General features: G+C 49.2%; 1 protein-coding gene and 1 long non-coding RNA gene across 20 annotated transcripts in view; one reads left to right on the top strand and one right to left on the bottom strand.

Moving 5' to 3' along the window:
* Positions 1-27500, top strand: part of LOC125954042 (plasma membrane calcium-transporting ATPase 1) — a 52674-nt gene that overhangs the window by 226 nt on the left and 24948 nt on the right. Inside the window, exons 1-3 of one of the 16 annotated variants that reach the window (XM_049683998.1) lie at positions 2913-3008; positions 5115-5782; positions 18336-18401. The gene's annotated coding sequence lies outside the window, so the exon portion shown is untranslated. The other 15 variants (XM_049683999.1, XM_049684000.1, XM_049684015.1 and 12 more) reach the window with 15 other exon arrangements.
* LOC125954054 (uncharacterized) lies at positions 13515-24070 on the bottom strand. Of its 4 annotated transcripts, none has more exons than XR_007469009.1 (5): positions 23095-24070; positions 22646-22928; positions 22268-22527; positions 21318-22189; positions 13515-17133 (listed from the first exon to the last, which is right to left on the bottom strand). It is a non-coding gene; the product is annotated as an uncharacterized LOC125954054 (long non-coding RNA). The 4 variants fall into 4 exon arrangements; XR_007469010.1 differs by having other exon boundaries at positions 21166-22189; positions 22401-22527; XR_007469008.1 differs by having other exon boundaries at positions 22401-22527; positions 23095-24069.

Below are 27500 nucleotides of genomic sequence, written 5' to 3'. Positions count from 1 at the left end.
GCATCAGCTATTATCAGTAAAAGTGCCGCCTATTATCTACTATCAGCAAAGCGTGTGGAAAGCAATCGAATCGATCTGCGTTCGTTCTGTGTGTGTGTGGGCGTGCGTGTGTGTGCTTGTACGTGGGTGCCAATAGGTGAAAGAGCCATAAAGGTGAGAAAGAAAGTGGCCACCTGCGATTGACGGTGAGGTGTGTGTTGTGAAAGCCATCGCGAGTCCCAGCGCATTAATCGCTTTTCGGAGCAAATCATTCGAAAAATCCCGATCTCCTAGGTTTCCCCGAGGGTCGGTCCTGGCCATACAGACTTCCCCGAAGCAGCAAGCGGAACGGCGGAAAGGTAAGTGTTCGGTTTTAGCGACGGACAAAAAGTACCGTTCCAGAAAGTGACAGTTCGAGACCGGTGCGCGTGGCAACCGAGAAATGGATGATGCATTCCGGAAGAGAAGAGGAGGCCCCGGATCGATTGATGGAAAGACCGGAGGATGTCCAGTGCGGGCGCGTATGTGGGGGTCCTGGGACAGCGGCGAGCGTTTGTTTATATGCCGCCTCAGGTCACTCCCTCCCTTCGCAACCGGATCTGTGGTGTCCCTGAGAGAGGGAGTGCAGGTCGACGCTGTTTGCCAAAGGCCTCACACGATATCTAGCGCCTCGCAGATGTCGACTAATGCGCTAATTTATGACCTACCGCTGGCGAGACGAGATACACAGCGACCGTCGGTGTCGGTTGTCGTCGTCGTCGTCGTCGCCGCTGTCTCCGGTTAACCTCATTAATGAAAGTCCTATCTCTTCGCCCGTAAGCCCTCGAGAGTGACAAACAGGTAAACACGGTGGAAGAGCCCGCCGCGCGGACGCATATCCTTGGCCGGAAAGTCTGGTTTTGTGTCTAGCATGATGGAATCCGGTGGTTTCGCTCTCGATTGCTGTGACGCCACTAATTAGCTACTTGAACCGGCCGGCCGTTACACGTTACGCACCGGCAGCCATAACCAGCGGTCGATGAGCTACACGGAAGCCCCGTGTGCCCCGAACGTGCCATGAAACGTCGTCCATTCTAGTAATTAAAATGGTGATGGTTGATTGTTTCTGTGCTTTGCTTGGAAGAGCATTTAACTATCGAGTGCTTTATGACGCCTTCACGGGAGCGAAAGGGAGGGAGGGTTTCCGGGTGTTTTAGAACACAATAAATCACCCATTCGAACCACCCCAAACCACGGCCCCAAAAGACAATCCATTATGCAATTCATCAACCCACAAACGCACACACACATCACACACACGTCTTGCAGTGCCGCCCTTCCACGTTCGTTTGGAAAATTGGAAAAACGTGGTGCAATTTTCCAAGGTAACCGACCCCCTGCCGGCCAACCGGCCAGCCGGTCGGACGAACGGACCCTTTTCCTAGTCCCAGTTGGGGGGGTTGCATAACGTGCGAGAACCGAACACAAACGGCCGCGAACACGAACGAATCGAATTCCCAGCCGATGATCCGATCGATCGCGCGCTTTACGGCAGCATAAATCGACGTGTGGCAGCAGGACCATCGGTGGACCAACGGGCGAACGAGTGGCCGGGCGGTCGCGGCATCCCATCGGGAGCTCCGACACGTGAAGCATCCCTCTCTCTTTCTGCTACAGAGCGGCCACTCTGTTGGTTTTGGCTTCGGCTGCGGCTGCGGCTGCATCTGGCCTGGCCTGGCGGACTGGCGGACTGGCTCTCTGGGGTGGCCATATTACGTTGCTAAATATAAACATTTACGTGACTATGTGTGTGTGTGTATCTTTTATGTGTGGATTTGAGAGGAGGCAGGGTGTGTGTTTGTGTATGGCCCCTGGTAGCTAAACCGCTGAAACATCGTGTTTCTTCTAGGGAAGGAGGTTGCAGCGGCGGGGGAGGTGAGGTGGGCTGGGCAGCAGATGTTGGAATTCGATCGGTGCAGAAGCAAAGGACGGGAAGAGTAGGGTAGGGTGGGAGGAAACGGCTCGTTTGCTGCTGGGCAGGGCTCTTAAGTGGATGCAACGAATATTTGGAAAAATCCGGAAACGTTAGTTTAAAAATCGACCAAAAACGCTACATCGCCTACTACGATCTGCCCAAAAAGTGCCGAACAGTCGAGCAAGATCTTCACGACGGTTAATCGACGAAGAACGGAATCGATCAATGCGTGCAGGATCGATCGGAACGAGAAGGTTTTCGTTCGCTTCTTTGCAGTCGAATGGACTGGTCCAGAACTAAACCTGGGATTAGGTTTCCATCTACTTCTCCTCCTTCTGTGCCAGTTTCTATCCAAAACGACCACCCCCCACAAGATCGATTGGGATTCCGGGAATCGAGAACCCCGCGTGGACCGGACCGTCTGAATGTCTGACAGCTTGCCAAAAGATTATCGACTTTCCGGTGGTGGATCTCGCGATGCGGTGTCCACCGGAATATTTGCCCGCTGTCTCTGGTCTCCGATACGACCAGCAGCAAGCCGTGAAAGTACACCCACGGGACCGGGAATCACCAGAAGCAGCACCAATTCCCGTTCTCCATGGAGAGCGTAGCGCCACCCCAAGACGAACACACACACACACACGTTCTGATGGCGGTCGTCTTTTTTTTTTTTTGGTGTGTGGAAAAATCGTTAAATCTGACGTCGATCGCTCGCTCGCTCGTGTATCGTGGGCGCCCAGCACGGAGACTACTAGCGCGCGATGATGATAGTAGTGTCTATACCTCACCAGGCGAAGCTCTTTGGTTGCTCTCATCGAGAGTTGTTCTATTCCGTCTCATCGAAGGTGGTGACGGTATCCTGGGAAAACTCCCTGTAGTAGTCGAAATCAGAGCCGGAGAGAGAGCCAGAGAGCGCGCCGGTCGTCGTCCGTTTTTCCCTTGCCTTGAGAGCGGCGACTGGCGAGAGCGACCGCTACTAGTATTCTTCACTACAGCAAGGGTCGCGCGCGCTAGTCGCTTGCCGTGCTGCTGCCTGCTCTGTGCTCGCCGTCGTCATCGACGTTCTGGTTCAAAGGTTTGCTTCGATTTTCCTCTGTGACCTCGTGGTGAAAATGGTGAAAAGTTGGTGGCTTTTCTGGTTTAGAAGCAGTACCAGTAGGCGACGAGATGGGATTACGAATTTCGCTTGTGCCAATGGCCGACGGAGTGTAATTATTTGGTGGAGTGTATACCAGCCACACATTCGATCGATTGCTAGTATGTGTGTGTGTGTGTGCGTGTGCATGCCTGCCTCGTTGTATGTGTGCGCGTGCTTGTGTGGTGATCGAAACGCGAGTGACACAATGCGCTTACCATCCAACCATCCATCCAAACTCCTCGCGCGCACCACCTCGCGCTTTTGTCCCAGATAACAAGTGAAAGCCTACATCATTCGCCCTCCCCCTCCCGTGGGCTGGCTGTGGGTTCCAAATTTACGCCAGTGGTGGCGGACACACCAGCGAGACAACCTCCCGAAAACAACGGCGATCGGAAATGCGGCGGGGACACACATTAAACGGACGCGCAATCTGTCGCGGTGTAGTTGGTTGGTTGGTGGATTTCAATTTTAATTTAGAACACACCTCTGCCACCATCCGCGACCGGCCAGCCGCCAGCGAACGACCCACAAGGCATCTTCACGGGTTTTCCCTTGTCCACCGCTTGTTCGTTTGCAAGCGTTCGTGGGTGCGTGCTTGCGTGCAGGAGATATGCGATCGGAAGATCAGAAATTAGTCGCCAAAAAAGCGCGTTAAAGATGGCCGCGAATAGCAGGAGCAGACAGAGCGCTCGTTCTTTCCCTTATTTTCCCTATCAAAACAAATGGGACTACTCTGCACAGTGAATGTGGTGTGGTGTGGGCATCATCGATTTTTTCTTTCCGAACCGATGGACCTTCATCGCCACTCTCCTTCGTTCTCTCTCTCTCTCTCTCTCTCTCTCTCTCTCTCTTGCACTGTCCGCTCCGTGGAGGTAGTAGCCAGCGCGGGCTGATGAGGTCGAAGCAGGCATTGGAAAATTCATCCCTTCATTTTTTCCTCGGTTGGCTGTGCCATGACCGTGACGTGTGCCGTACCGTGCGCTCGCTGCTGGTATGTAACGACCGGACGGACGGACGGACGGACGGACGGTTTGGCTCGTGATTTTGCGTGACATCGTCGAAGCAAAATTATGTAATAGCATTTTCCCGTACTCTCTCTCTCTGACTCTTGCTCTCTGTCTCTCACACACTCTGAGTCCCCACACACACACTGACAAGCACACATACGGTTAGTGAACGCCACGCGGGCGGCAGGACTCCCTTTCGCCGGATTTTCCGACTATTCCTCTGCCCCTGTTGGGGTGTTTTTCGCGAGAGCGTCACACCGGAGAGCGGCGAGAGCTAGCAAGATCGCTCTCTGTTTCTGAGATCTGAATAGGTGAACCCAAAAGAACAACTCAGGAAAAGCCAACGCGCTCTCGTGGAAATGGTTAGGGAATTTTCCTGGAACTAAACAGAGAGAGAGAAAGAGAGAGAGAGAGAGAGAGAGAGAGAAAGAGAAGGAGGAAGAGAGAAAGAGAACGAGCCAGTATAGTAGGATGTACATTCCGGCACACACATTTTCCTCGTAATGGGGCGATTGGCAGGCCGGAAGGTGGAATTCGCTCAGTGGGATCCGCAGTTTGGCTCACACATCGTTGCCGGAACCACCACCAGCCGCAGCAGCAGCAGCAGCAGAGTGGCCGTGTCGTGTTGGTGGGTGCTATGGAGTAGTGCTTTCCATTTGGGAGGACCAGGTGGCCCAACATTCGAGGGAACCGAACCATAATCATCATCCACATTACACAACCCTCTGGTGAGGCAGGAGCAGCAGGACCTTTTTGTAGTAGGCACTGTGTGTGCGTGTATCTCGTCCCTCTAGGCTTGGCCTGCTTTTCGATCTGGTTGCGAAAGCAGCAAGGGCTCCGGCGTGTGTACGTGTGTGTGTTTGTGCTCCCGGAGTGGCAGTCGCTACACTAGTAGTACCGCTACTCCTGCTCGGTTGATTCCGTGCCGTGGTCAATCCGTTTTCATCTTCGATCTCTCTTTATAACCTCCTCTGTTCTGCTCTGCTCTGGTCTGCTCGGTGTTCCGCTTTTCTTTGCCCCTCGAAACAAACCGCAGCAGTGATTCGAAGGCGCTCGGTGTGGTGATTGTGTGTGTGTGTATGAGTGTGTGTGTTCGTGTGGGTTGTAGGTGGTGTGTAACGTGAGCGTGTGGGTGGGTGTGTGTTTTCTATCCTGGAAAGAAGGACGACACGATACCTGGTGCCTGGGTTGGTGCTGAGGGGCAGCGGCGCACACCGATCGTGGGGTCCACGTCCGTGCGTGCGTGCGTGAGAGTTCTACTACTCCGTGAGGCCGCAGTCGTTGAGAGCAATAGAGCAGCAGGCGGCACTGTAAGGTGCGTGTTGAAGTGAATATTCTTGTATGTGTGTCGATTGCGTTTGAATGCGTGTGTGCCACTATGTGAGCAGTGTGCACCGAAAAGCACCAGGAAGAGTTATAAGCCACATACGTGAAGGCACGAGGGTGTTCTCTACTACAGCCAGAACCGTTCGCTGGATTGATTCTTGATTAGTACAGCCTTGCAGCAGAGTGAAGCTCTTCGAATCACTTTCTGGCGGCAGCGTATCCAGCGACAGTGTCCGTGTGGCCGTAAAGGGCCAAATACATAGTTCAAACGGAAAGTCGAAAGTCAGGCTTCGCGTTCGTTGTTGCGCTCAGAAAGTGATAGTACAAACATACAGCGCTACCCGCTACAGTGGAGCCGCTGAGATAAGTCACCGTGTGGTAAGTGTCCTGTGCCGTGGTTCCTAGACGTGGTTGGTACTCCTGTCTGTTGTAGTTTAGCGAAGCGCTTCTGTACGCTTTGAAGTTGGTGGTTTGCAATGTGTGTATAGTGGTGCATAGTGGCGGTGGCGGCTGCGGCTAGTGGATTTACATAATTATTTGTGAAAAATCGATTTTCTCATCCACGGAGTGAACACACGCGTGTGTGCCACGGTCGATCGGTGGACTCACGGGAGTTTTCGTGTGTAGAGTGGTAGTGGCCCTCGAGTCCAGACAGAGGGTGATGGGAAACGGTAGAGACGACAGGGGGCCAGGAAAAGCGTGGAAGCCTTTGCTTGCTTCTAGCGCTGCGCTCATTTTCTCACTTTCTCACTCAGAACCGTGCTGCGCCTCTCTTTTACTACTCATTTCATTTTGGGGTCGGTGAGTGTCGCGCTGTCTCCGGAAGGATTTTGTCTCTCCATTTTACTCCCACTAAATATGGGGGAGAGATGTGTGTCTTAGTGTGTGTTTGTGTGTGTGTATAGGTGCGAGAGGGTCCCTTGAAAGCCCTGAGAAGCTTCCGCTTTTGTTGTTGTTACTGGTTGTTCGAAATGGATGGTTTTCAGATCATTTCAGTTTTGGTTCTGATGACATCGAAAAATGTATATCCCCTGATCCCTACATATGAAATAGAGTTGTGGACGAAGGAGACTTAGAGCAATCGTCAAGCAGCGTGAGTTTCGTAGCAGAGAGGTGATGGTTCGATTCTTGGCCGAATCAATTCTCTGTTGGCGACGGGTGGTATTGGCATGGCATTCTGAGGTTTTTATCATATTCTTCTGTACAGCGACACAAACAGAGAGATGATGTTAATTATTGGCTCTACCTCAGGGAAGAAAACTATCAAGAATTATTATCGTTATGGCTGCAGCTGATTGATGATCCAATGAAGGAAATGATATAATGCTTCTGCTGACAGAGACACGCGCAACCGCCGCCACCAAGGGCGACGAGCTGCGTGTCACTTTGGATATCGATTTTTTTTTCCATTGTCATTGTTCATCTCTCAGCAGCTGGACGAATATGGAAATATTGCATGCACCGCAGTTCTCTGTCCACACTGGATTGGAAACAGGTTCAAGTGAAATGCAAACCATCAGCAATCGTAAAAGAAAAGCGCCTCGTTGTGGTCGAAGACACATCCCGTGCACGTGAACTGTGCATGTGACGCGCGCGCACTTTTACTGCTTATAGTAGTGTTGTAGAGCCTTTTGCTACAATCTAGAACGCTGATGTCCTTCGACCGCTTCGTTCAACTCGCGCCGCAAGTATTCTGTCGTTGGTAAAGCGAGCAGCACTTTATGGAATGGTTCTCATTAGCCCTGCCGCCCTATGCAATCCAACCTCTTGCCCCTCTTTTTCCGTCCTCCGTTCCCGGTCTATAAAAGGGTGTAGCACAACAAACGCGCCCTGGCCTCCTCTCCTTTTCTCTCTTTCTCTCTGCATGGAGCTCCCAGTGTTTTGCGCTGATAAGTGCAGCGCGCGCAACGTCCACATTCATCCAGCGAATCAGCGAGCTGTGGCCGTCGTCTTCGGTCGTCGGCCTCCCCATTCCTCCGAGGACAGCCAGCCAGCCAGCCAGCCAGCGAGTGTTTTGAGATAAAAGTCGAACCACCAGCACCAACACGAGCTGTGTATACTGTTTGGTAGTGACTGCGTCAGCAGGAAGGGCAAAAGCAGGCTGTGCCTGGTCCAATGCCAACGTTGATAAAACAGAACGAAAGCCATAGACCTACGTTGGCGCAGAGGGCAGATAGAAAGAGAGTTGCTGCATTCCACGTGGCCCCACGATTGCGATTTCACAGATGGACGATGCAGGAAGGATTGTGGAGGAGTCAATGCTTTCGTTGATTAAACGCTTCTGTCTCGGAGGTGCTTATCACTCACCGTGTGCTGCTGGTTTGCCGGCCTCCGGTTCTTTTGCCCGTAAACGGTATTTGCATGCATTATGCGCCCATCAGGTACCAGATACGACGAGGGCCGGCACACGTTCCACTTTTATCCGCGTTCGCATCTATCGGCTAGGCTATTGCCGCTGTTCAAAGCAACTTAAGCAGCTCTTCTAGCGTTCGTATCGCTAGCACTTGAAACCAGCGCCCCTCCGATAAGCACGATAAGGGCGTCGTCGCACAATTGCAGACGCGACAAAATGCGAGTAAAGATTACTTACGTCTTCGATTATCGTGTCCCATGTCGCTCCCCTCCATTCCCAAGGCTATCTGTTGTTGATAAGAAAATGCCAAAGAAGTTTGTCTGGAGGATGGCTTCCCTATCATTCAACTAAAGGCCTATATTGAGCGTTTGGGGGGCATTGGAGTGATTATAGTGACAACCTTATAAAGACCCCCACCGCCCAGCTTGAAATGCAGTTTTCTCTTTGACCGACAGCCAAGAGCAGCAGGACTCTTTCAATTTCTTGATTTATTACTCAGATGCAGACGAGATGCCCCAGGGATTCGATTAGATCTTTCCCATGGAAAAGGTTGAAGTGCAAATTGGATCTATTCTCGATCGAGAACCGCTGATTGATCGCTGACTAGTTGATAGGGGGATAGAGACACTGGGTCGAATGTCATGGAGTGCATCGCCAGAGCGTGTCATGGATCATGGTGTGGAATGTACTGGTTCGCAGTCAATCATAGTGATAAGCGACTCCCCACATCCCAGACCAGTCCGAAAGAGAGAGAGAGAAGATTGTTCTAACCTTTGACCGAGACGCGCCACGCTGTTGTGGTGTTTGATGAGAAACACCGAATCAGTCACACGCTAATTGCCTTGGTCTTTGGACAAAGCCTTCCATGAGGGGCCACAAGGGTCAGCTAGCGAGGTCAACAGAAGCGCGCGGTCGTTGATCTGCCATCTCACTGCCAGTAGTGAGCTCTCGCATACAAGCATGTTGTTCGTGCGGGGTAATGTGGGAAACTTCATCGCGCAGACGATGATCCACGTGGATGCTTGCAATCCATTATATCTCCAGCAAATAAGTAGGATACGCCGAAGTACCAGTGCGTTTCGATCATCAGGAATCAACAATAAAAGTTGGAAAATAAATGAAAAACCGAAAGAGAAGAAATCAATTAAAAAGAAATGCAGCCAGCAATGCATCACCCAAAGAGAGGAGATGGAAGAGGAGAAGAAAAATGCAATCTATTTTCCATTTTCCGTCCTCCAGCACACAGCACTGGGACTTGTGGGGGGAGGTGGTTCGTTTGCTCATGCACGTGGCAAGTGGGTTAGGATTGTTCTCCCTGGCTGGCTGGCTGGCTGGCTGCCTATGTTGGTGACGAATTACGTTGATCGATCGATTGTTGTTTCCTTTGCCCTCGTGATGATGATGATGATGATGATGATGATGACGATGTTGTCGTGGTAGTGGTGGTGGTGGTCAGTGAAATGAGTTTTCTTTGCTCCACTTCCCGCTGCGCCTGAACGCTCATGTCAAGTTGTGTGTTGAAGCCGCAAATGAATTTCGCATCTCCTGGTAGTAGGGCTACCGAGGAGAAATGGAATTCATCTTTCGTTCTCCTCGTTGCACGCCTCTGTGTAGTTTTCTATTCTTTTTCTGATACATTTCGAGTACTATATTGTAACGTCATAGGAGATTTCTTTTTATTAAAAACATTTTCACATGGAAAATTAAGAAATATTTAAGTTTTTAGCGTGTGCGCGGAGACGCGCGAGTCTTAAGAGAAAATGCCGCTGTGTTTTTCCCTCCCAGTGTGTAATACAAGCGTTTCTCGATTCTTCTAAGCATTCTTTACGTCTTTACTGACCACACGTTCTTTATGTATGTTTTAAGTCCGCATCGCCGAAAACAGATGTCTATTTATTCCTCCACCCTCGGGCGGCTCTCGAGGTTTACGATCGGTCCGGAATCGGTGGACGCAGGAAGAAACACTTGTGCTACTAAACAGCGCCTTGTGGGGTGGCGCTACCACCATCACCACCACCCCCACGAGCTTGTCGACGAACTCATCGTCGTCGTCGCCGTCGTCGTCTTGGCTAACGCAAAATATGAGCAGCATGCTTGCAGCATGCGGCAGCGATGGTTGTAGTCTCCATTTGGGTTATTGAGATGGATAAGCAAGACTTGGTTGGTCTCAGGCCAGCCAGCTCGCTAGCAGCAACGGAATCATAAAATTAACTCGCGAAAGCCGCGTGCTGGTGGCGGATGCTGTCGAGCTCTCTCTTTCTCTCTCTCTCTCTCTCTCTCTCTCTTTTTCTCTTTCTCTCTTACTCTTTCACTCACTGCGCTTCTTGGGTAAAGCATATTTTTCCGACCATAAACCAATCGGAAATGTGATCCGAGCCCTCGTGATGGCGTCCTCCTCGGTACCACTGAGGTCTCGGGCCGCCCCAAGGATGACCTAGAAAGAGTTAATTAGATTAGAAGCATCGATGTACTGCGAGAGCGAGCGAGCGACAGACTGGTCGAGGAAGCAATGGAGCAGGGATTCATTTTGTAAATGCAGTCCCTCCCACCGCGCGGTTTTTTTGCTTTTTCTCGTGAGGACCCATTCCCGTTTTGTCAGGAATGGAGGAATGAATTCGAGCGAAGGCAAGGGATTTCACATTTTACGTGGGTTTCATTTAGTAGCTGGGGCATTGGTTAGGATTGCTTGGATGGAAAAATATACAAAACAGAAATGCGATTTGGTTACAATAATATTTCTCAGGTGGCTCATTACGCCAATGATACTTTTACTAAAGTGTGCGGAAACCTTAGTTGACGCAGAAGTGTAAACGTGTTCCAACTAATTCCACCTTTATTTGTTAGCCCATGGACCAAAAATAACGATTTCTGTTCCACTGTTGATGTAATATTTTATCAAACTTTGCCTGAAATGAGTCAATTCCGCTGCACTTTTCGGGTATTCATCGGGCAATCGGGTGTGCCTTGCGTGGGTCAATGCGATACATTATCACTCTGCCAAGTGACCAGGCTCTAGATTCTGTGTGCGCTGCAGTGGTAGTGTTTGCGATGACACTGGTTTCGATTTCCAGTTTGAACGAGCTAACCGAAAACCAAAAACCGGTTAACATTGAATAGCAAAGTATAAACCAGTTCTTCCAGGGCAGACGGAAGCCATTGCCAATTCCAAACATGGGCACACCAGTATACCAGCTGCGCAGAGAGGAAGGTAGAGAGAGAGAGAGATCATTCGTCATACACAACACCGACCATGACCACGCGCGCCAATGTCGGTGGGGGATGAGGGAAGGTCTTTCAATTTTTTCGACCATGACTGACCGTGGGTTTCCGCGTTCGCGATGCCTACTCCGCCTGTACGCTCGGTTACGGCTGCTGATTGGTACTTTTAATTGTTTCGTATATCATAAAAATACCTTTCCCGGTTTTATTCCGGGAACCGTCGGGCAATCGGGTGCTGAGAATTGTATCGTTTGCCAGATTTGGTATCCGCGGTAAAGTGTCATCATTGCAAAAAGTCTTCATCAATGCGATGCCGTAATCGATTTCACGGCTATATTAGGGATGCGTTGTAGGCATCAGCAAACGATTCCATTCTTGCCTTTATGGTTTCCCCGCGTAATCATCGAATTAGCTAATTACTGGAGCGAAAACATCTTGCCAGCAAACGTGCCGATTGGATAAGTCCCACTCTCACTGGAGTCTCGCTGCAACCTACAATTGTCGTCTACTGAAGGTCTTCGCTTCCGTCTCCATTTTACCTATTGTAATGCTTCCGTAACCTACAAAACTAAAAATAATATTCCATCCACGGCGATGGCGAACGAGTCCTGTGCGGCCACACGTTACGTGAGTGTGCAGCAGCAACCGGCGACTGCCGGTGGCCACGGACACATTTGAATATTATGGTCCACCGCCACCACCATCATCATCAAACGTGACTCCCAGGAGGAGCACACTCGTTGCGGTGTTGCAACGTGCCCTTAGCAGCTATTTCGTAGAACTGGCCTAGTTTTCTGATGTGGCTCGTCCGTTTTCCCCCTGTTTTAGAGAGGAAAATGGGAGCGGTGCCCTCGGGGGGGCGCGCACACGGTTCATCTCACATCTCGACGTCTCCAGTCCTCCCGTTCTCGATTGAGTCATCCAGAAGAGCGTCGGAGGATCGATAAGATCCTTATTTGCTCCTCTCTCGGGGGTAGGCGAAGCACTCATTTTCCACATTCGTGAGATGAGCAATCGCTGTCAGATTTGACAGCCTGAAGCTAGTGAGCGGTGAGCGTGAGAGAAGAGTATACGAGGCGTGTATTTGTGTGTGTGCATCTGAGAGACTTTTCGAGCGGAAAACTTGTTCTCACAGTTTCGCGAGCATGCTCACAGCTACCCATTTTCTCACTCTCGCTACGAGATACGTGAGTGGTGTGGGTTTTGTGTACCTCGAATGACGTCATCAGTGCCAGATGAGGCTGCCTGGTTTTTAACTTCCAGTCGGCGTGGGGTGGGTATGCTTTATGGGCAATCTCGTACCCACAGCTCACCCACCCACCCACAGGAATAGGAAGGATAATATCACGAGCTTTTCGTTCTGCCTGATGATGATGCTTTCCATCGCGATATGTTCTCATCCATCCACTCATCATCCTCGGAGTAGTGGCTCCCGAAGGTTCGATTCCTCCATTTCGTTCTTGCCGTTACGCCGTTCAACGATGGATTTGATTGGGATCGGGACCTCGTGCCTCTACAATTTGTGAGAAATCCCCAAAGACAGGCCCCTCGAGTGAGGTTAAGGAAGCTAGATGTTGCAGATGGAATACGACTACTGTTTGATAGCTGTCGTTCTTCGTCGAGGAAGCCATCGTGCACGAAAAGCCGCATTGAACACACACACAGACACCCACATACACGCACCAAAACTCCGAGCCAGAGGCGCTCATTTGCTTGCTCATCATTATTTATAATTCAACATTCATTCATCTCACTCTCATCATCGCCTGCAGCAAACCGGCAGCAGACTCTGGTGGTCACCCATCGGACTCGGCTTGGTCGCGACTCTTCCCACGGGGGTTTTTGGCTAACAACGTGCAAGGCAAAGATCGCGAACGCCGCAGTACCAGGTGTGTGTAGGCGGGAGGGTGCCGTTCGCTACCTCTCCCACGCAACGTACGTGCCAACCCCAGCAGCTCGTCCTACGCAACTCGCACGGTCATGTTTGGATGGGCGTGTAACTGGCGGCTTTTGGATCTGCTTGTGAGCATTCGACACGGTGCATGGACATCTACGAACGTAGAGAGGACCCCGGACAAACAGGGGTGCTCGTCCATGGCTTGATGGCGTGTAAGCTTCAGTCTGAACGATCTGCAGAACCGTCCAAAGCCAAGTCCTTGACGGTACGCTTGAGACTTTCTCCGTCAGTTGCAATGCAGAAACATCTGCTTTTACGCATATTGTTTTCTGATCACCAACATATTCTTACTGGACAAAATCTGTTCAGTACAATGGTAATAATACTTTAAAAACCTTTTTTTTATTGTTTCTGATAACAAAATGATGCGTTATGCCATTGTATCTGAAGACACAGAAGACGTAAAGATCTGCGTGAAAGCTCAACATGCAATTCGCTGTCTTTCGTTCTCTGGAATAGCTAAGATACTGATTTCTATCATGTTTGCCCGGCAATGAGTCATGTGGGATTCCAAAACAGACCATCCATTTCTAAGTAGCCGATTCGGAAGTCCAAAACATAAGCTTTTAATGCGCATCTACCGTGCCGTTAATCACGATCCGCACCCTAGATTGTCGTGACATAAGGCTAGACCACCGCGATGGCGATGGCGGCAAGGCGCCGGCTCTCACATGCCATCTAGGCACGATACGCGTGCTGGATTTCACATAGAGCACACTTCGGAACATAGCGCTCCACCGTCATCGGTCGGGCTTACTTTAGTCAATCGATTAACACCTTCCGTTTGGCGTTTGCGGACATATAAACACCTTTTAGATGTTTGTCACGCTTGTGCTACGCGGCTATCCGGTTCCGGCCGCACGAAACCCGCTGTGGATGTGTGCATACAAGTCGTTCCGCATCGTAGCCTTTTCGAAAATGTATGAAAATGGACGACGTCATCCGCGCCCCTTTCGACCACTATGAAACATCTACCGTTCGGTACATGCTTCGGATGGCCATGTTTCGGATGAAAGAAAACAATAGCAAGCGGCAGTTGCAGCCCTTTTTGATGTGCATACTATTAGTTCTCGGTAGTGCAGGTTTGCTGGAGCATGTAGCAAAGTCTTCAATAGGGGTTTCTCTTCCATCAAACTCGATTGTTATTGGGCTATAGTGCAGATGGTTTTAGTTCATTCTATGAAGGTTATAATGTGGCAATCATTTTCCCATTAGACACACTGTTTAGTCTGAGGAAGGTCAAACGTGATGTAGCGCTATCTGGCACGATGAGCTCCCGTTATCCTGTTAAGGTCAATGAGTGATTTAAAGCACATCATTCTCGTTGAAAATTGATGAGCATTATACGATAATGAATCTCCCAAAAACGTACAACGACTTCCCTCTTTCGCATTCCAGTATTCAAAATGTTCAAAAAAACTAAAATTATAAACTCATAACAAAAAGGAAACGGATCGCGAATGTTTTACTACTGTACGACTGTAGTGGTAGTTGTTGTCGTTTTTTTATTTCCTTTTCCCGCATAATATTTTAAACGGCAGGCGCCTCATCATCAGTTCAAATTTTGGCAATCTTTTATATATGTTTCTATTTTGGTAATTCAACAGATTTAATTATGCCGATCTGTTTATTAGTTCCGCCAGCCGTGGGTGACATAATGGGTTTTTGGACGACGATCGTCCGATGTCCCTTCCGTACGGAGTTGAAAATGGATCATAGAGGGGGTGGGTCACCGTGGGATAAATGGTTAGTTTTCCATCATTTGAATACACTACAGAGTCCGTCCTAGTTGGATTCTGTCTATCCGGGAGTAGGATCCGGGATTAGGAGTAGCAACACACTACAAAGACGCATTGTGAAGCAATGATCTTTCTTTCTCTCTCTCTCTCTCTCTCTCTCTCTCTCTCTCTCTCCCCTCTGCCCTGAGAATGCGGTTACCCTCAGCGGTTCTACGATATTCGTCGTTATGTTTTAAAAATAAATTTCATTGCAGAGAGAACTCTTTATGGTTGCAGCTTTGGACGCGGGTTCAAATGCTGCTCCTGCTGATATTGCTGTTCCTTCGTCGTTAAACATGCTTTTCGAACGTGAGCTGCACACAATATGTGCTGGGTGGAGTAGCGTGCGTTCGCCGCGATGAGTAGAGGATGCTGCTGCTGCTGCTGCTTGCCGTTCAGCGGACTAACCGACGACCGAACATTTAACCATCGCCCGAAGCAGCGCAACACACCGATCGCAACCTGTACCCCAGGAGGGTGTTCTAGTGTCCGGTAGCCGGTGCTGTGGCGGCTGCTGCTGCTGCATGGAAGCGTTGTTATTTGGATCTATTTTTAGGGATCGGCAAAGAAGGAGGAATGCTCACTCGGTACTATGCGAAACAAACGCAACGACCCCATCGGTCGGTGGGACCAGTTCTGGTGCTAGGTCGGTGCGGGGACGTACTATTTTAGAAAACGTTCCACATTCCTCATCAGCCTCTACTTTGATGTTAACGGACAGAAACAACCGTGGTAGACGAGATGGACCATAATTTGTGAACATAAATCGAGCCTTTACGTGGCAATGTTCGAATGCTTAGCACCGTTGGAAGATCGGGCCTGACGAAGATTGTATCACGGAGCACATGCACACTAATCCTGGCATCTATGGGCCAGAGTGTCAATGAGAGGGGGCAGTGGTCGTCTTGTAACCATTTGTTTTTCATTGGAAATCGCCCCCTGGGGGCGATAGCCACTTGTCATTGCGTCCTATTTCTGAATCGTCTTCCTGGATCCATTCCACCATTGCGTGCGAACGAGAGCGAACCAAGAAAAGGGACGCCTCGTCGTCGTTCGCGTCCACCTGCATCTAAGTAGCCGGTAGCACGCGTACCATTAACGTGGGCCAGAGCAGCGGACCCATTCATCTCACAGTATGCCATGGACGCAAGCGGCCTGCCCAGATGTGTTACAGTGAGTGAGGATGAGCTAACCTTCCTTACTTCTCACTCTCCTCTCCCTTCGTGTGCTCTATTGCTGCGTGCCTTGCGTTGGTTTGGTCCCTGTTCTGTGCTTCGATCGCGTGCCTGTCCAATCGTCTGGCTACCACCGCCCTCGGTTGGGTGAGTGACATGCACAGCACACACAGCCTCTAATGACTGATGGACACGCGTCCGTGCGGTGTTTTGGTGCTGACCGAACGAGCTAAACGAAGAAACTGTGTGTCTAGTTGCGTGCCTAGTGATACTTCTCGCCAATCGGAAGTGGTGGAGTACGTCGCCCGACAACAGAGCGCGTCTATGCGGGCTTAAATGGGTCAGCAACATATATCGGTGGTGCTACCGCATCCGTCCGTCCTCTCGTTCTCATTCAGCCAAGTTTATTCGTCGATTGGCCGCTGCTCATTTGACGTATAAAGATTCCGTTTCCCTTGGCTGCGTCAATTGCGTCAAAAGATGCGTCAGAAATTGGTTCGGAAAGGGCAAAAAAATAGCCGTTCGACAATAGCCAAATCGATCGTTTAGTGGATCTTGGAGCGAAATATGATTCATGTACCAATTCACATAGAGTGCACCACCTTCCGAGTGTCATTATAAGGTGGTGGTTGACGGACAGACGCGCTCTGCCGTCACTACTCACATGTCACGACACCCCGATAACGCAAGTAGTCGCCTTTCTCTCTCTGGTAGTGAATGGCAGTGACGCCAATCGCGTACCACATCTCGACAACGAGTCATAAGGATTTTGCGAGGCGTGTACGTTCTTGGTAAAATGTCGCTCGCGAAACCATTTATCAGCTATTTAACGAGGAACTGCGAATAGCACGCTTGAAATGCCGCTTGTTCCGTCTGGCAGACAATCTGTGCGGCCGGCTGGCCATGCTTTTAACAATGGGATAAAGGTCGCCGTGCAATTTGATTATTATTTCATCGATGGTGGCGCGCGTCTCATCTTACGTGTGCAAGCAACGAGAGTCAACCATTCGTGACAGCGACGAAGAACGGCATGTTGTTTATGTGGGGAGGCTGATCTGATACAACCCAGCCAGCCAGCCAGCCAGCTGACGTCAGAGGCACGTTGTACGATGGTACGCTAGCGAAGTAAAACATGCAAACGAAGGGGGAAGTAGATGGTGTCATAACATTTCGTAGGCCCCATTTAGCAGGAACCCACCATTGGTCATATGGTGAGTCATGATGCCGGTGAGACGCTCCGCTGAATGCTGAAACGAGAAACAAAACGATAAGCGATCAGGGGAGGCGGTGAATCACCATGTTGCTTCTCATGCTTGCGAAACTCGATCGCCATGTATATCAACGGACGCCTTTCCATCGCCCCCTTCCTCCAATACAGACGTCATTGACGCTCTCATCGACGTCATCGATTCCGTCATTCCGTCCAGTTCTACGAGGAATGTGAAAATGGCTTGGTTCGATGGTACTGGTCTGGTAGATTTTAATGAATTCGTGACCGCGTCAACCATTCCGATTAGCAAGCTACCAGCAAGAGGTGTACCTTCACGCGTTATCAGGCGAAGGTCACGTGGCATCAAGCGGTCGATCGTTGAACGCGCGATGTTAACGGTGATCCACGCTGTACATCCACAAACCACCACCTGGTGTGGTACCCGTAAACCCAAAAATAAATCCGCGATTCGTCGCTTGTAAGCAGGGCGAAAATGGGTGCGAGAGGTGGGAGAGAAAAACGCGAAAAACTAATTAACATTTCCCGATTTTCCCCCTCCGGGTGTGCCTTGCTTCACCACATGGGCTTCGGTACTTGTTAATCGGCATGTCTGAGTGGGAAATAGTGTGTCACTCATTCTCTTTTTCTCCTCTCTTTTCCGTTGGAAACTCATCGATTAGTTTTATAATACCAAAGGGCAGGGTGGGTGTTAGATGACGGCAAGTATGTGCTAATTTATAATAGTACAGTGTAGTCGGTATATTATTTCTTGCCAAATGATTTCTGATTTCTGTGCAAAGTATTCAAATGCCTCTCTTCAATATCTGGCACATGGAGCGTTCAATCCAAGAGTACTCTGGGGAGGAATGAACTCTGGTTACCGCCGAATCAGAACGGCATCAAGCAACTTGAGACACCCTTAGCCATTGTTTCGATTGGAAGGCAGAAAAGGAAATACTTAGAACCTAAATGCGAACCACCATCCCACTTATGCTTAAGCAGAACACAACAACTTAGTGACGGGTATCAAATCACCCGTATGATAAATGAAACCACTGGCCGTGTTAGTAATGTTTGGTTTTATTGTAATACCAGATCGCTTGTCAATCAATCTGATCCAACGGGGATGAAGGATTCGACTAGACAGACAGGCAGCCAGCAACTTCCATGTATCTAAGGGAACTGTGTTATGCATTACTCATGGTCTTCTTTTACCACTCTTCTTCTTCTCTCCATCAGGAACATGCGCTGCAGACCGTGACCGTACCTAACAGTGCCGTGACTGCTTATGAGTGTTAAATTTGGGTAAGCCTCCCCCCGACATCAAGTGGCCGCAATGATTTTCGTTCACTGTATACTCCATGCATGAAGAAAAGGGAGACTGTGGATCAATCTCTCATGTCCGATTTTGGCTGAGGCGATGGTAACAGAGATTACTGGTTCGAATAGAATCGACATCGAAAAAAAAAAACCCGCTAGTCTAGTTGATGCTTGTTTGGACAAGGTATTTTCGGAAAATGCCGATCCAACCGCAAAAAAGCACCTCTCTCTGCCCTACATACTCGCCGGGACTACCAGCATTATTTAATTGAGTGACAGAAACGGGTGTGGGCAGACGCAAGAATCCGGATCAGCATCGATCGATCGGATCGGAACCACGACCACAACTGGTGGCCTTCATCCAGTACATATGGAGCTTCGCTGTCCGATATGTTTACTGCAGCGTCTGCGTCCGCCAAATTAGCCAAACCAAGGAGAGGCGTTGCAAGGATCGAAGCAGCACTACTGATCCAAACAATCGAACAGATGCGAGAAGCGCAGCGAAAAGCGGTATATATGCGAAGGTCTACTGTGCCTGTCCGTGGGTGTGCACGGACACGGACAGTATCGTACCTGCTGCCCACATCGGGTACCCTGGGTATCCGGTTTTGTGTGTATGTGTTTCCGATAAACAAACGACCTAACCTCGACACGTTTAATAAACATTAATCTGCTACTGCTGCTGGTGGTGCTTCAGAGGAAGACAGAGAGAGAAATAGAGAGAGATGGTTGGATTGGTGAAGGGGATGAAGAAACCATGTATGGATTGGTGGTCGATCTGGGAAAATTGCCAAGTTTTTCCGGCGGCGCACACCCTAAACACCCAGCGTGTGGTGCGGAAAGTTATGATTTCACGGAAGGAGCAACACGCCCCGGGGTTTAGGTTGTACAACGCAGCGTAAGGAAAGAAGGAGAAGCTTTTCCGGCATTGAAGGTTGATCGATAAAATTAAAATCTGGCCAACAGATCCAAGGCAGATTTAGAGTTGCTTGAACAGAGCAAAACGAGAGAAAGGAACACACCTCTTGGCGAGCGTTTGACGGGTGTTTTTCCCAGGAACATAGATTCTTATTTTAGCGACTCTTGCCAAGGGTTGTAAGGCTACCAGATCTTTGCGCTTTACAACGGCGCAAAGCGTGACACCGGAGGCAACGCCTAGAGTTGCAAAAATCGATTCCACATAATGCCAGTGTGTGTCCGTGTGTGTGTGTGTGTGTGGATGGTTGTGTCATTTTGAAGCATGCATGGACCACAGCAATAAAAGCAGTCGGTTCCATGATTTAATTTTCATTTCAATAATGGATTCTGTATCTTTTTTTTTTGGTTTCTAGCCGGAGAACACGATCCGGTTCGCAAAACGAAATGAGTGAGACCAGAGCAACCGAAACCCTCGTGTCCCTCGTGACGAGCCTGCGCGCACACTAGACATCCCCAGGGGCATGGGGGTGGGTGTCCATTAGCAGCGCTCCTCAGACGAGGAAAATGTGATAAATTAGCAAAGAACCGCACCAACACAGCTGACATATAAACACGCACACGCACAGTGACATGCCGGCAGGGCGGAGGAGAGGGAGTACGAGGAAAACCGCATTCTCATGCCGTGCCGTTGTTTCATGGACTTAGGGTCCTATTTCTGGACTGATCAGTGGCTGTGCGCGTGGAGCGCTCTTTTACACTGCCAAATCTTTGCGCGACTACGAAGTCGTCGTCGTCGTCGTCGTCGTCGACGACTTGGCACCGAGTTTTGTAATTTCTCGGGCCAGAGCGCTTGGCGCTAGTAGGTTCGGCCGTGCCCGGATTCGGTCAGCTACCGGCTCAACCGTAGGTTGAAGAAGCTATAGTCCGCGATTATCGGTGCGGTGCGCGAATTTGTTTGTTTGCGCGAGCAGTCCATCCTCCGGACGATGGGTAGAATGCATGCGGCCGATGGCGGTGGTTTCAGGTGTAGAGCACGGCCTACGTAACGTATTGCTCGCAGATGTTTGCCGTTTTGTAGATCAACCGGCGGCCAGCTCTAGGGGCAGTTAGCGAACCCTGGCGTCCGAGACTACAGACACCCCACATCCACAACAAACTGTTCGTGCTGGGGGCGAGATTTATGTCTCGCAGCTAGCTCGCGTTTGTGAACGGATGAAGGAAACCCCCGTCTCCTTCTGTCCCTTCTGACCATCACACCCGACCGCGAACGATTTGGCCGCTTCGGGAACATTTTGTTTTGACGTCCAGTAATTTGGTGCCGGTTCGCCAATGGAGTTAGCTCGATGGAGCACGAGCTCTGCTTGTGAGCCATCTCGTGGGCATTAATTATTCCGGCTAAATGAAAGCATTAGTTTTTGGCGAGCATCAAGTGAAACCGAAATCGGTTTTGGCCAGCCAACTAGAGAGACAGGGAGAAAGGGAGAGGAATACCACAAATTATCGGCAGCGTAACCGGCGGATGCACCGGTTGTTCTGGTAGTTCAGTTGTTACTGACGCTTGATTTAGCGTTATCGGTGGTTGGTAAATCTGGGATAATAAGACAGCTCGCTCCGTGTTTAGGTTCACAAACTAAACAGACACTAGATCCACACTCCAAGTTCGAAAACGCGCGTCTTACCCGCCCTTGGCATATTCCTCTGCCGGTCGTACCATATCCTCAGAGAAGGCGCCATCGGGAGCAATTTTGTTGAGTGTATGCATTATTATTTAATATAATAATATATATCTGACTTGCAGTATCTTGCGAGATATCTGACTTGCAGTGTTTACCTTATCGCCATTCATTGTCGCCAGCGTGTTGACGATTGCGGTGTAGTCTAGTGCAGGATATACTATGGCTACTGGTGGTCGATTAAAATAACTGCATTAAACATAGCATTGGAGAGTGGATCGCGTCACTAGTTGCTACTGCTGCTGCCTACCTTCCAGTGATCCGATCGGGAGCTTTGGTCCAATTGTTGGGAAGTTTTCTAGTCGACAGATTGCACGACTGGGTGTTGCGATGTGTATTGCGCACGTTATCAAGATTATGCCTTGTGAACTACAATTTAACGGAGCACATAAAAGTCATTCAATCGCTGCGATCACTGTGAGCTATCGGCTGCCTCCAGCTAGAACATATACACGCATAAAGGCTGCCCTAGTGCTGATAGCGCAGCGACGGGCACAATCGTCGTTTCTGAAACGTCGCGACAGTACGTTTCGCGTGACAGTTTGGCGCGACTCAACTCAGAGGGGCAACTACCGGCGTGTTGTTGGAGCGTGTGTTGCTGTCCCAATAACCGCAAGGAATGCGGGCACTTGTGTTGCTGTGCAGGGATTGCAAGTGTTGCGGAGTTCGCATACCGTTGGTTGTGTCATGCGTGATTAAGCGAATGAAGAATCTTAATAGATTTTTTTTTCTGAATTCGTCAACTTCCCAGTTTAGTGATTCAATGTGACGCCAGTGGTCGCTTGATAGTTTGCCGTTTGAGCTCAACATGCGTCAACACTGTAGCACTGACCGCGATAGTTCGTTTGCACGAGGGTGTGGTGTGTTTCCATCATCACCGTGACGCTGGTTGTGTGCAGCGAGTAACAATGGTGAGCATACCAAGGTGAAAACGCTAAAAGACCGAAATGGAGTTTCGGTTCCGCTCGAGAAATCCCGCCAGCCATTCATCTCGCAGTTTCGCAGTGCATGTTGTGTTGTTGTTCGAACAGTAGGTTAGCTGTCATGGCATGGTTGTCGCTGTTATAGCTGGTCGAATTGGTCGATTGCCGACGTGTCTTAAGTGGATACGGTGTGCGAGTTCTGAAAGTAGCAAGTTATGTTTGTTTTTAGAAAATATCCAATCTGTTGTCCGTCAGTCGATGTGTTTAATGTTCTGACCTGAAAATGTCAGTATAATTAGTCTCCTTTTTTTTGTAAGTTAGTCACTCGTTCTCGACCTTGGACACATAATGCATTGCCAGGGTATCTAACCGCAGCAATAAATGAGTTATTAAATGCGCGGAATTATTACCTTACTAATGGGAGTCGTGAAGCATTGACCGATTCTCCCGCGAACTTCCTCAGACACTTCACAGCGAAACCGGAACGGTATGGGACAATGATAAGGAATTCAATTAGCTGTACGGTCGCGGGAATCTCTAAAAAGGTAAAACAGAATTGGCTTAAAACGAGTTATTAAATATGATTACTGGCATGCATGGCTATGCGAGAAACCATTAAAGCATCCACCGAACCGCATCGAGCGTCCCACTTTACCTAGAGTGCAATACTGGCCGGGAGCAGAGATGAGCGCAAGTGGGGGGTGAGGCGGAGCTCCCGGTGTGTGTCTGATGAACTGATGTGTTGTCTGTGCAGTTGGGTGATGGTCGTTCATGTCGTGATTAGTTGCATCGATGCCACTGGCTCCTCTAGCTGTCGCCGCGAAAAGGTACATTTCAATTACAGCGCACCTCGTGTAATTGCCCTTGGGGCAGCGAACGGTGACGAGCGATGCAGTGGATGCGATGGTGCTCATCACATGAATCACACTTTGAAAGGGCTGGAATCTCAAAGCGTTCTATAAGTTATATTTTAATCTTATAAATACATGTTTGAGTATGACTTTTTAAAATTTTGCTTCCATTAATCGCATCGTTTTTGTTATGGACTTTCTTATACATTTTGATTCAAAGAAAATAGATTCTTTCTATATCTACGTTATATACCTTTCTATATGCAGTTTGATATGATACAATTGTACAGACCAGAATGTTGCATTTTTTACGAACGAATATATTTGCATCTGCGGTATACATGAAATGAATTGAAAATGAATTGGTAGGTTTCAACAATGCTGCTATTTACCACAGCTTTAGGCAACTTCACACATCACAGGGAAGCCATCGGTACCGTTTTCCATCTAAATTTAAACATCAATGGCCTTCGGGCGTCGTCAATCTTGTTTGACAATCGCATCGTAGTATGGCGCGACACTCAAGAGTAATGAAGATAGACGGAACCGGTCGATGGTGAGCAAATTTGGCGTATTTTGGGGATGCAATTGCAATTGCAGCAATTTGGTCGTTGGCAGGCGTGCACTTTTAGATAGATTATACCGCACTCGGGGGCCAATTCCAATACTATTTTGAAGGCCTTAGATTATAGGTATACATTGATTAAAACATTGGATTAGAACCTTGTCAGCTACCATCTTCACGCGTAAATCAGTCACAGTGCGATTAGCAGCCTTCACCTGATTGGGGAATGTGTTTGCTTTTGAAATTCATTAAACGGCGATCATTCACTGGATGGATGTAATTAAAAGCAACATTGAACACAACAGCAATCGCAAACCTGTTCCAACGTCCGCCGTTTGGTGGCTTATCACACAGTCTGGTCGAATCGTCAATTAGTACACCCCTCTCGCGTCATGAGGCTCGAAAACTTTCTGTGACCGAGATATCGGGACACGCTTAGGTATGCCGCCGATAGGCATGCGTATGCTTGGTGAGAGTGTGTACGGGGTCTAGGTGTGCTAGAAATGATGTCACGAGATAAGGTAGCAGAGAAATAAATAAACAGAACGCAAGTGGTGTGACAAGTGCGAGCCGCTAGTAGGACGCAAGGTGTGTAACGACGAACACCTCTCTAACGACTGCAAAGGGAGTCCCCCCATGGGAGGGGTATCCTATTTTGAGTAGTACGAGTAAAATTGATTCAGTTGCGCATGGCCGGTACCTGTAGCCTCGTGTTTTGCTATGCTAATTCCAGACAGTGTGCACCATCAATAGGCGGTGGTTTGCGATTTACGAAATGTTCACACGAAATGTTCACACGAAATGTTGGTACGAAATTCTGTTTACTATTCCCTATGTTTGGACCAATTAGAGTACAGAGCGACATGACACGCTAGACACAAACGTATTGTGCAAGCACCGAAGCGTCATCATCCACAGCGCAACACCTTTTAAAGGTGCCGTCTGCCATAATTTGCAACTGTCTTTGAGGAACTGACTTTGAACGCGGGACACTTCCGATAACGGGCGTATACAATTGAGGCCCGCGGCCATTCGCATACCGAAGGCGAAGGTTGTGCACGTGCATCTACTTGCAAACTACTCGATACCCGGTCAGTTCGTGCTCTGGGCCGCGCTCAAATGTCTGAACGTAATCGTTCACGATCATCATCAGTAGTAGCGGCAGCGCACGGTCTGTCACCGTAGAATGTAAATGAGCTTGTGGTGTTTCGGGTAGTCCGGGGTCTGAGGAGCACTGGCCGGCGGAAGGCCGATATCCCAATGAGACGATCATCGACGATCGCGTCAAGGAGTGGAGTTAATGGGAGTTTACCTAATGATTGCATCGGCAGTTCTGCCTCGGGTGCTTGTCGTGGGCAGCAAGTACCGGAGGTACAGTTTGAAGTGTAGTTACGTTACTATGTCCGGAGAACGACAAGATGCACTTGCGTACACATATCGATCCGCGTGGTAAGTGCTTCTAATGGAGGAGCTCTCGAATTGCAAAAACAGACTTTACAGAAGGGACCAAATAGAGCGAACCGAAGAGTGGGAGTGGTTGAGCATCGCGTTTCTATTAGGCAATCGATTGATTGGAGCAAGGCCGGCACTAAACTGGGGAAGAGGGGTTGCCTAGAAATAGAGCTATGACGTCCATAGGGCCGATGGTTCGTCATTGAGGAAGGTATCTCTCGCCGGATGGATATTGAGGCAATGTGCCGGCGATGTGGACGATAAATGGGATCTCAAACGTACTGCTTATCTGTCTCGCAGCGAAGCTTATCAAGCAACTCGAGCCGCTTTAAACCCGTTATAGAGCGGCTGGTTGCCCATGAATTATGATAGGCTAATGGAAAGGCATTTGGACAACAACGTCTTTTGCGATTGTTCGGCTTTTTACTGATTGGCAGAACCGCTTTTAAGCAATGGTTTTATCGCGGTTTTTTTAGAGATTGTAATGAGAGCACCAATAATTGCATTTATAGACGATACTGTTAAATAACACACTCGATAAACTCGGTCGGAGTTATGGAAGATTTTGATAAGATTAGGTTTTCATTACTCAATTTAAAAGGCTATTACCACCTATGCGAGGTGCAGGTATCACATGGTTCACACTAGACAGTCTTTAACGATGAATTTGTGCAGGTGACAGTCACGAGTTAGAAAACATTGTTTATGCCTGGGCATGCTCAACTATAACCTTCGCTTTGGCCGTGCGGTTCACCGGTCACCACGGCCAAAGTCGTCAGACCATAAGGTTTCTATGCTTTTCTGCTTTATTTTGTTCGAAACATTCAAAACGTTCCAAGCGAGAGCGTGCGATTGGCCATCGAGAACGATGAGGTTTGCATGGAGTGGACAACGGACTAGTTCGGCGCGGGAACCCGGTGCGAACGACAAGCGCAATAGCGGGGCGTGGGGTAGCATTGGACTACCCTCGTGGGTCCACGCAACCGCTGGATGCATAAATGTATGATGCAAAACCGGTTTGCCGGCAATTCTGCTGCCGTCGCGCACCCCCTTCCATAGCACCGTCTCTCTTAGTACGTCACCAGGCCTCGAGGCGCTAACCTCGGCGTGGCGCGATCGGTTTGCGAATCCTCGCTATTGATCGCGGTGAGAGTCAGGGAACAGATAAATCCTCCACCGCTCGACACATGGATACGGAATTCATCGGGTTGGATATCGCGTTGGATTATAATTAAAACACATCGCGAGTCCTCCACGCGTCGCGCCAACGATCCCCAACGATCGTAATTGTGTATTCGTGTGCGGTTGTGTGCTATGACTCCACTCGAACGGAAACCTGCTCGACGAAACGGGTCTTAGACGTATGGCAAAAGATTGGACAGTCAGTTTTGTGTAAATCACCGATCACCGACTGCGAAAGGTGTTTCGCGGTGTCTAATACCGCGCCAACCGGGGACTTCACTCGCTACCACACCTTCGGAAGGTCTCCATATTCCGAAAAAGGGGCTGCCGAGTGTTCCGACTGTTCGATGACGTAAGCACCGGTCGGCTGTTCGGGTTCTGTGAGCTGCTCCATCCCGTTACCTTGACTTCATAAAACGTTGGACCAGTGGCAGTTATAGCGTGTAGCGTCAATGCTGATCGTTCAGCACTCAGCGATCGAACCGTTTGCCAAAAGTGCGATGGTAGATGACAAGGTGTTGTTTGTTAGTTCAGGATAGTCCAGGTGTGTGTATGTGTATGAGTGCTAAAGTGTTTAGACGCCTGGTTACCGATCGCAAATTCTCTTGATATCACTATCGTGTAACTACAAGGTATTATGATTGGACGATCTCACAGAAAGCTCACGTTTCGCGGTCAAAATCGGAAGTGTGTAAACGATTCAGTGGCTCATCACAAACTGGAAGCCTCCAGCCGGCCACCCGGTTCGTGTAAGCCATTTGCCACGACACCCGATCCGGTGGTGATTCCCGTTTATGATCGTTCGGACGTTAACGCGCATGGTTGAGGAAGAAGTGACAATTTTAGTGAGGATTTGCTCCACGTTCATTCCTCTGCATGGTCATAAAAAAAGTTATCAAATTTGTGACCGGTACAGGATCCACAGATACACAGGACGTGCAGTACGGTCGTACCGGGTGTTTACATTCTGATATCTGGACGGTCTTGGTGGTTCCAAGAGGTGCGAGTGGGATATGCAGTATTATTTCGTACTAGAGCATGTGGAGGACAATGTTCAAGGTTAAGAATGAATCGTTGAACCAGCATCATTAAAATATTTGAATGGCCTTATTGGTGTCTTTGACAACGGAGTTGCTATGCTCTGTATGACAACGGTATGCAATTACACAAATGTAGAATTCTATCCCAATAAAATATCTAGTAGACATAGTGCAGTAGGAAGCGTTCATCACGAAGCGTCTGGCATATGGGCATATGATTCTCAATAGTTAGTTTGTGAACTCACGTTCGTTGCAGCAATTGTCACATTTGATGAAGGTTATACAATCGCGTCATAACGCCGCACTTTCTGTCAGTCACCTGCCGGTGGAATGTGCTTACCGCCCTATCGCGCCGGTACCAGTTTTGTGGTTTAGTGCAAACAATCATAAAAAAGCGACACGAGGTAACTGAAGCGTCTG

This window comes from Anopheles darlingi, chromosome 3, assembly GCF_943734745.1.
Source record: "Anopheles darlingi chromosome 3, idAnoDarlMG_H_01, whole genome shotgun sequence".
NCBI classification, from domain to species: Eukaryota; Metazoa; Arthropoda; class Insecta; order Diptera; family Culicidae; genus Anopheles; species Anopheles darlingi.
Note: the sequence above shows the minus strand (reverse complement) of the source record. Positions and strands in the feature narration are given on the sequence as shown.